Here is a 9,933-nt window from a genome sequence, read left to right as displayed (position 1 = left end):
CCTTGATTTGCCAGTAGTCGTTGCTAATAATCACTGCATCTCCTAAGAACAACTTAGGAGGCCCCCATAATGCTTCAATAAATGCGATTTCATTGTTTATTAATGATACCTATAAGCAACACATCATCATGAGATATGCAACTGCCTGCTTTTAGGACCAAAAGCCTATTCCTTATTCCATAATAAATCAACACAACACAGTTCCATGACCTTCACAGAGAAAGCAAAGCTATGTGTCTCGCTTGAATTTTATTGAATCAATAAAATGGTAGCGAATTAATAGCAAACAAAACAAAACAGACCAACAAACAAACAAAAAGCCTCCAGTGCTCCCAGGATCATGTGTGGCAAGAAATGAAACCTAGGTCACTAACCACTGCGCTACCTCTCATCCCTGAAATATTTTTTATTGGAGGCATTTTACTGGGATATATAGGTAAGGAGAAAAGCAGAGGGTAAATGGACCATTGTTCTCTATTAGACTGGTTGTTCTTATTGCCTTGCTCTAGCTGATCTTTCTGTAGGCAGAAATATTTTGTTGTCATGAATGATTATTGGATCTTCACTATTTCAATTTACACATTATAATTTGTAATACTTCAGCAAATACTTTCTGGCTGAGGAGAGATCACCTCTACATGGGCTAACCAGTTCGTAAAGACAGTAAAGATCCTAGCAAGGGCTAGCTTTTCATACACAAATTAGCCAATCCAAAGCCACAGTTCCTCTCTCTGGCCTGTATAACACAGAAAACAATATTTTTCTGCCTTCATCATCTCAGGGCTGGGGGTCAGGAAGCCAGGGACCACCTGTATACCTTAAAGTTTTACAAAATTACTCAAACTTGATAATCCTAAACTCAGATATGCTTTTCCCAGGGAAACTCCAGTAAAGGCTCAAACTTAAACTTCAACCTTCATTTTCCACCTGACTGTGCCAAGTGACCTTGGCAACAAACCATGTCTCCTGCCTCTAGGATCTGTGAACATACTAAATTTGTTCTTAAGTTTTTTTCTCTGTCTTCTCCTGTGAACCATATCATAGAATAATACAAAACATATACTTCTAAAAGATCTGTTGCTTATATGACATTCAAATTGAACTGCATGTTCTATAGATCTCCTTTGTCAAGTAAGGTAACCTTATCGAAAGGTTTCATGACAGAAGCCGTTGCATTCTGGTATAAAGAACAAGAACAAAATAAAGAACAAACACTGTCCTCCCGTTGTTCATCAATTTGATCGAGCAGGCTCATTAACGTCTCCATTTTGAGACTTGTTGTTACTGTGTTTGGCATATTGAATATGTCACAGGTAGCCTGCCATAGCTTGCCAGGCTATGTCGTGTGGGCGAGATACTCTCGGTAGCTTTCTGGGCTCTACAAGAGGGGTGGAGGAATTGAACCCGGATGGGCCACATGCAAGGCAAACACCCTACCCGCTGTGCTATCCCTCCAGCCCATATAAAGAACAGGTATCGAAAATACTACCAGTACTCAACTCTTTCCCGTGTACCTAACTGGGCAGCATGTTCCTGCCCTTTTCTAGTTGACAATGTTTGCATCTCTTGGATTCAGGGCTTTTTTCCCCTTTTTTTAAACAAAATGCAATGAGAAATGTAATCCAGCCCCTTCTCCATCTGAGTGACAACTGAGAGAAGTTGGGATATAACTGCCTAGCAACCTTTGGTACTAGATGGGATAATTTTGAGGCATATATTTTATACCTTTCTTGAATTTTCTCACAGAATTAACTTCTGAGTGACCATTGTGCAGCTGATCATGGGCCTCCTCCTTGCAAATGTTATCTTTCCCTGCCCTGTCATTTCCTTCCCTGTCATTTCCTTATACTCTATAAGTAGCCTGTGTGCCACCCTAATACCCAAGTGGCAATGCAATAAACAAGTAAAAAATTCAACTACAATAGAAATACTTAATTTCTCTACTGTTTCCAGCATCTCCTGGATAATTTCTCTATGATGTCAATTCCTGTGCTCAATGGAATTGACTTAAGTGGAGTAAATATATCAGTTTTGTTCTTAAGAAGAAAATACTCTAATTAACATATTGTTTCAGAAAAGAGTTTTATTTATTATACCTGGACTGCATTTTAGTAATTACACGGCTTGTTTTCGACAACGAGTAGTCAAAAGGTTGGCTTGGAATTGAGTATTAAGACCAACTCTCATACAACAAATGAAAGACTTTCCACTGCTGCTTGCTAAGAACTCTAACAAAGGTAGGATAATATGCAGCAAAATTACTTGCCTCTTTGAGCTGGCAAAGAATATAATTAAAATAAAGAACTGACATCTTATGTGACAGAGTCTGAGTAGGAAGCATAGCATTTATCACCTCCTGTTCGCTAGCTTTTCTTTCAGAAAAAAAAAAAGTCAGAAAGATTTTATCTTGGTTGACGCCTACTCACCTGGCTTGGCTTAAGCTAAAAAAACATGGAAATGGTGGGGTGTGAAATAACATGCCAGATATGCAATTTGGTCGGTTTATGGTTTAACCACTAAAACCAAAATTTGCTTTTCCAGAAAAGGGATGATCAGTGATCCCCACTCCAAGATACTGGAAGCTAAGAAAGGTGCAAAAGTTGTTCAAGAAAATGGTGCACAGATTTTTGTCACTGCCTAAATATGGAGAGAAGTGTCAGTGTTTGCCATTCAGGATTGTAATAGGAGATTCCTGAAGCCTGAATTCTGATTCCCGATTCCTGAAACAAAATGTATAGCCAGATCCTTAGGAATAAACCGACTGTATGGAGCAGGAGAAATGTGAATTCTGAAGCAGGTTATCTGGGGATTTTACTGTGTTTATCTTATAATAAGTATTTTTGTCTGCAATAATTATCTCTAAGGGAAAACTTCCTGAAAACATTGATCTAACTTTCCACCGAGGAGTAAGAATTAAATCTGCTGAACTCGGGAGTCTTACTGAAGAACTTGTCTAAGAATTCAAGATCCCTCAAATCTAGGCCTCATCTCAGACCCCGGCATCCTTTTTTTCCCTAAATACAGTCTCTGTGTGGGAGGTTCTCAATGTAGTACTGACGTAGGTGTGAACATTCAGTGTTTAAAGTCATGGGAAGCGACTTAAATTAAATTGCCTTGAAGTTTTTCAAGCTTTGAAATTTCTAATTTGGATTTTTCGAAAAAAAAAAGGGGGTGGGGGCAGAGAAAGAGAAACAGCTTGTTCACTGGGTAGCTTTTTGTCCACCTGCTTCTCTTATCCAACTCTGGGAATCAACAATAGTTTTATTGGCTCTAGTACAAGTAGTCTGTCAGTGCTGGAGAAAATGTACTTTGTGGTATGTGCTTTTTGTATCGATGACTATACAGAAAAAAGCCCTTTTCAGCAAGGTCTTCTCTTTTACCAAGTAGAGTCACAGCTATTACCAAGAGAAGCTATATTTACAAGGGCATGTTCCCTCGCAAGCTTGCTTATACAATCTGCTCCTGAACATTCCATCTGGCAGGGATTGAAGAGATTCAAGACACGGCTTACTTAAAGCAACATTATTTTTTTTTCCCAACCAGAAACTCACATTCTAAGGAATGAAAGGAATAAATTCTATTTCTAATAAGATTTTCAAATTTAAGTTACTTATCTGAATTGATTTTAGGGACCAGAAACACAGCAACGAAGTTGTCAAAGAAAATGGTTTGAGGATGAAGCTAGTCATCAAACCACCCACAAATGATGCTTTCCAAAAGCAATATTGCCAAACCTCAAGCTGATTTTTTTATTTAATTGGTTTGTCATTACAGAATTTCAGGGGTATAGCTTTACAAAACTGCAAATGCCATCAATGCTATCAGGCCATGCCACCGCCCAACAGGCCCCTCATCCTTCCTTCCACCCTACCTCCACTTTCCTTCTAGTAAATACCAAAGTTTTCTGTATAAGATAAAAACATTATTGTTTTTGAAAGTTTATTTTCTTTATTTATATGAATGTGAGTTTCCTTTGTCTTCTGCTGGTTGGTTAGTTTATCCTATTCAATGAATGTGGATTGGTTCTGCCCCCTTAGATATCTATAACATTCATTTGGAAAGTGACTAGCAGAAGTATCAATAACTAGAAAATAGTGGGTGATAAATGAATATTTGTTGAATGGAAATATGCTCTGTGCTTTAGTACCATTATGCAGTCTACAAGCACTGCAATGGTTTTATTTTCTTCTTCTGAGTAGCTAGGGAATAAACTGAGAATCACTGATTCTTTATCCCCTATTATAGCCCCAGCTAAAAACTGACCACCTTAGGATTTTAAATTCAGACCAAATATATGGAAGTTCACACCTTGACTTTAACAGGAATGAAATAACAGAATGTAAGGCAACTTTGGGTTAGAACAACTAGTTTTATGGCAGTTTATAAAATGCTATGTGGTGAGACAGAGAAGATTATTTTAGGCCACTTTGTAGGTATCTTCAAATGTATATCTACTGTGTTTGGATTGCACTATAAAAGCATTAGGAGATCACTGGAAACTTTTGATCAAGAGATTAATTTTCTCTGGTCAGAATATATACTTCCATGATGCACTTGAGTATAATCGGAGTAGCAGTAAGCAAAGATATTTTTCTCTTAGAAACAAGAAAGCAGGAAAATTGAAATATTGAGAGGGTTTGAAGTAGAAGGGAAATCAGGGTGCTGTGTTTGCAAAAAATGGCCTTGGTAATTTCAAGGTATGATTCCTAGTATAGTGGAGACAAAATGGGATTATACTAAAAGCCTCTTATTTAGAAAATTTTAAAAGCATAATGGACTTAATAACAAAAGCTCCAACAAAATAGGTGCACTAGCTAGAGGACAGTGAACACAGAGGATCAGAAAGGTTCAGTTTTATGTTTGTTCTCACTGAGTCAGAGGGAAATGAGGAGCAAGTGGCACCCAACACGGATGGGGTATGATTAGCTCCTAACCAGAGTGGGAGCCGTCATTTCTGAGACTAAGGACTGTCATGCCGAGTGATGCTTCTACAGCAGTAGAAACCATAGATGAGAACCCCATCCATTAGGTAACGACTCAGAGCAGCCATTCTCACACTGGGACTGGTCATGAACACACATTGTAGCTATGAAGGTCAGCTTGCTGGACATCTGCTATTGGGTACTTGCATCCACAATCATAGCACACCAGGTGACAACACATCAACTTCGAGATTCCAGCAACTGTGAACTCTGAGCTAGGGGTCAGGGCAGTTAGACCTTGGTACTAGAGTATCTATGGTGTGCTGGTGCCACAAATGCCCAGCCATCACCCTGGCCCTCAAAAATCAAGCTACAGGCGTCATTTCAATCTTGAAAGTCTTTAAGAAATTCCCACAAAGCATCTGTGGCTGCCAGAAGTCAGTAGAGTCATAAGCCTGCTATTGACAACAGGAGGACCAGATCACTTCTTAGTGATTGGGAACTTAAACTCCACTCTAGCTCCCACAGAGGACCAGGGATAATTGTAAAAATGGAGGAATTCAGCTATGTCAATGAATGGGGACAGAAGTCCAGGAAAGTATTAAAGGACACCAGAATGTTCAATGTGGTTGGGGAGTGACTTCAGAGAAAAAATCCTATAGATGTTTATAGGACTGAGGATATTTATAGAACTGAGAAGAAAGATTCAATAACTTGAAGAAATATTGATGGAAAACGTTATATAATTCACTGAAACAGTATTGAAAAAGCTAAAAAAATACAGCAGTAGTACTTAGCAGCAGAATGGAAGAGGCTGAAAATAAATCAGTGTTCTTGAAGACAAGATGCAAAACACTATAAATAAAGAAGAGCTTATAGAAAGGAAATTTTTAAAAGAAATATTTAATATATTAGTGGACAATATCAAGAAGAACAACTTCCAACTGATTGGAATTCTGGCGTGGAAAGAGAGAATGTGGAAGGAGGATTTGTGAAAGAATCATACCCGTGTCTTCCCAAATCTGAGGAGGGAGATTTGTACACTGATCCAGGAGACCTCAAGAGTGTCAGACAAAACAATCAGACTGAACAACACCAAGACACAAAGTAATCAAAATGACAAGAACCAAAGAGAGAGATAGACTACTTAAAGTGGCAAGAGAGACACAAAGCCTTGAATACAGGGAAGAAATATAAAATTCACAACAGATTTCTCAAATGAAACTGAACAAGCAAGAAAAGAATGTAACTATATATCCAACGTCCTGAGTGAAAAGATCCTGCCACCAAGAGTCCTCTTTGCTCAAAGGTTATCACTCAGATTTTAGTGATAAAAGCATTCGCAGACAAACAGTGAAGACATCTGTTGCATATAAATCAGCTCTTCTAGGAATACTGAAAAGCCTCCTATAATAAACAAATGTCACATCGGAAAAACAATCCAATCCTCACAGAAAAATGGCCACAAATTTCTTCATGCCATTAATTTCCCTAAATGTCAATGGACTGAACTTTCCTATCTAAAGGCACAGAGTGGCTGGCTGGATCAGGAACACGATATAAACTTCTGTCTGCTAAACATGCCTCCCCTGCATCCTAATTCAATTCTTTGAATTAAATATTCTTCTCTGGAGAAGTCATTATTAATGTCTCAACTAAATCTCCAGGTAATCATCCCAACTTATCTGTTTTCTCTTACCTCAGGATGGCAGGTCCATTTCCTCATTTTTTCCTATCCATTTTCTTATTTTAACTCTCAATGCCACTATTCATATCTTTTCCTATTGGTTGCTAACCTAGACTAAGGAAAATTCACCTTTACTTTTCTTTAACATTTTTGTACTCATTTTATAACGGTAAAATACCTAAGTTAATTAGAATTTTATGTTTGTAACAAGATTATTGTGGATGTATGTGTTCCTTTCTTTTGGGTATATACCTGTAATTAAGTGGTCTGATCTTATAACTCAGAGTTTAATATTTGTTTTCCAAGAAGTTGCATCATCTTACATTAACATCAGGGATGTATTGGGTCTCTAATTTTTCTACCTTTTTTCTAACATTTATTTTCACTATATTTATTATAGCCATCAAATTTTGTACAAATTTTATGTGCTTATTTTCCACATATATGCATGTATGTCTGTATACACACACATACATATTCTATTCTTTAATAGGTGTCACTGTCAGCATTGCTGGGGGAACTCATTCTGATTATCTGAGACTGAGAGTTTAGTGATGATCAGGCTTGAGTGGTACCAGGTAGCCACAAGGGTTACACCCCGCCGTGTTTGGGGAATCATAAGAAACCTTCAGTTAACTAGAGGACTTCAGTTGAACAGGCTAGATATGTGTTCTATGACCTGCGCTATCTATCAGGATTCTTTAAAGAAATGTATATTCAAATTGTTTGCTCTTTTTAAAATTATATTATTTGTACTGGTGGGGGGAGGATGTTTCCAAGCACCCACAGGCCCCTCCAGTGATTTTCACATAGCTGTGTCAGTGATTCAACGCAAGGGTGCAAGGATGCAATGCTACCCGGACCACACACTGCTGGGTAAACCTGAGTCATGGTGCTAGAGGCCTCCAGAGTCACATCTCGTGGTGCTCAGGAACCTCCAGGGGTATACCCATTGTTTTGGTGAGCCATGTAGGAGAAGGGATCAAAACTGGGGTGGGGAACATGCTAGATATGCAGCCTAGCCACTGTACAATTTCCCACTCCCCCATTTGTATTTTTACTGATTTGTGAGTCCTTTCTTTACGTAATCTGTATACAAATCCTTTGTAAAACATATTTTTAAACTTTGACGCAACTTTTAAATTTTTTTATTTAAATAACAATAATTTATAAAGTCATTGATAATTGAGTTTTAGACATACAATGTTCCAGCGGTGCCAATTCCAACACCAGGAATAACTTCACTCAACCAGTGTTTCCCTGCTCCCTCGCATCCTCCCAGTTTGCCACCTTAACAGGCACATTATAAAGCGTGTTGGTTGTAGTTTGGATCTCATGTTTTTTGAGTCTGTATTTTGGATACATAACAATACAACTCTCCCACATTATCAAAGGCCCCTGACCCCTGTTCCTTTGGTTCCTTTTCTATCTTCTTCCTCCTTCCTCCCCTCCCCCTGCCCCTATTTCTTTCTCTGCCTTTCTCCTCCCTATACTCTGGAGTCAAGGGTAGCTTAGATTACCCTTGCTACTGTGTTTTTTTTTAATTGAATCACTATGAGATACAGTTATAAAGCTTTCGTGATTGAATTTCAGTCACACAATGATCTAACACCCATCCCTCCACAAGTGTGCATTTTCCACTACCAATGTCCTCAGCATCCCTCCCGCCATCCACACTCCACTCCAACCCCTCTGTCTGTGGCAGGCACTTTCCTTCTTACTCTCTCTTTTTTTGGGCATTATGGTTTTCAATACAGATACTGAAAGGTCATCATGTTTCATCCTTAGTCTAGTTTCAGGACACATCTCCCATCCTGAGTGATCTCTCCAACCATCATGGACTTAGTGGTCCCTTCTCTATCCCAACTGTCTTCTCCCTGAGCTCGTGAGGTAGGCTTCCAAACTGTGAAGAAATTCTCCTGCCTCTTGTTTCTACTGTCCTTGGATGTTAGTCTCATATTATGTTATTTTATATTCCACAAATGACTTTAGTCATTCTATGTTTGTCCCTCTTTTTCTGACTCATTTCACTTAGCATGATACTCTCCATGTCTGATGCAACTTTCTTAATGAAACTAGATCTTTGAAAGGTGTCTTCTTCGGTGTGAAGATACAAAAGATAAAATAAAGAAATTTCTGGTAGGGAAGACAAGAATATCAATGAGAGAAATACTTCAGATACATACAAAAATGATCAAATATATGAATGAATAAATAGAAGACAAAATGGATAAGGACATACATTCTTCCAAATAATCATTTACTAATAATTTACTAATAATCTAAAATAAGTGAAGAAAATAATTGAATATGTTTATGGTTAGGAGGATAAAACAAAGTAAAGTTGATATAAGTAGGATTAGCTGAAATTGCAAAATTTTTAGTCATCTAAGTTTTTATATACATATATTGGGGCAAAATTCCCTTTTAGCTTATTAACAAGGACTTCAAATTTACCAGCAACAATCAAAGTGAACATATTGACAAATTAGAACTGAACGTTTTACTTTCTCCTCACCTGCCAACATGCCATCCAAACTGAGGAAGCCACACAAACCTACAAGCTATGTGAGCCTTGCCCATGGCCACATCAGCAAGCACTGAAAGCACCCAGGAGGTCCGGGCAATGCTGGTGGCATCATCACCACAATGTCAATTTCGATAAATATCATCCAGGTTACTTAGGGAAACTGGGAATGAGACATTATCACTTAAAGAGAAACCAAAGCTTCAGCCCAACTGTCAACTTTAACAGACTGTGGGACTTGGTCAGTGAGCAGACATGGGTTAACGCTCCCCCTAAACAAGACTGGAGTGGCTCCTATCACTGATGTGATGTGATTGGGTTATTAAAAAGTTCTGAAAAAATAAAAGCTCCTGAAGCAACCTGTCTTCATGAAAGCAAATTCTTTAGCAGAAGACCTGAAGAGATGAAGGGGGTGGGAGGGGCTATGTCCTGGGCCTTTCAAGCCACCAAAAGGAAGGCTCATTAAATTCTCTATCTGCTTTTCTCAGATTAAAATAAAAAAGAACCGAAGGTTGCATATTTCCCTACTCAAAACAGAGGCAACTCCCCCCCTTAAAGTAGAGATTACCTTTCTTCACAATGCACTGACATTTTGCTTCTGGCGACTGAATTTTTTCAAAAGTTAAGCATTTTCATATGCACTTTATGATTTTAGTAGGAGTCCAAATGAAATGAATTTTTGTATCATTTGAATTTTAGTTCAAATTTTGTACCTCAATCTAAAGAATAGTAGCCCTTTTGTAAAAGCTGAGGTAGCTGTGGAAGTAAAATTTCTCAACACTCTTGCAAATGATAAT

The 9,933-nt window shown here is 38.2% G+C and overlaps 1 pseudogene; it reads left to right on the top strand.

Annotated features, from left to right (window-relative positions):
* Positions 1-9,135: 9,135 nt before the first annotated feature.
* Positions 9,136-9,602, top strand: LOC130039283 (60S ribosomal protein L27a-like; annotated as a pseudogene).
* The last annotated feature ends 331 nt before the right edge of the window (positions 9,603-9,933 follow it).

This window comes from Sorex fumeus, unplaced genomic scaffold (genome assembly GCF_029834395.1).
Source record: "Sorex fumeus unplaced genomic scaffold, SorFum_2.1 ptg000086l, whole genome shotgun sequence".
Taxonomy (NCBI): Eukaryota; Metazoa; Chordata; class Mammalia; order Eulipotyphla; family Soricidae; genus Sorex; species Sorex fumeus.
The sequence above is the reverse complement of the archived record's forward strand: the minus strand, read 5'-3'. Positions and strand labels throughout refer to the sequence as shown.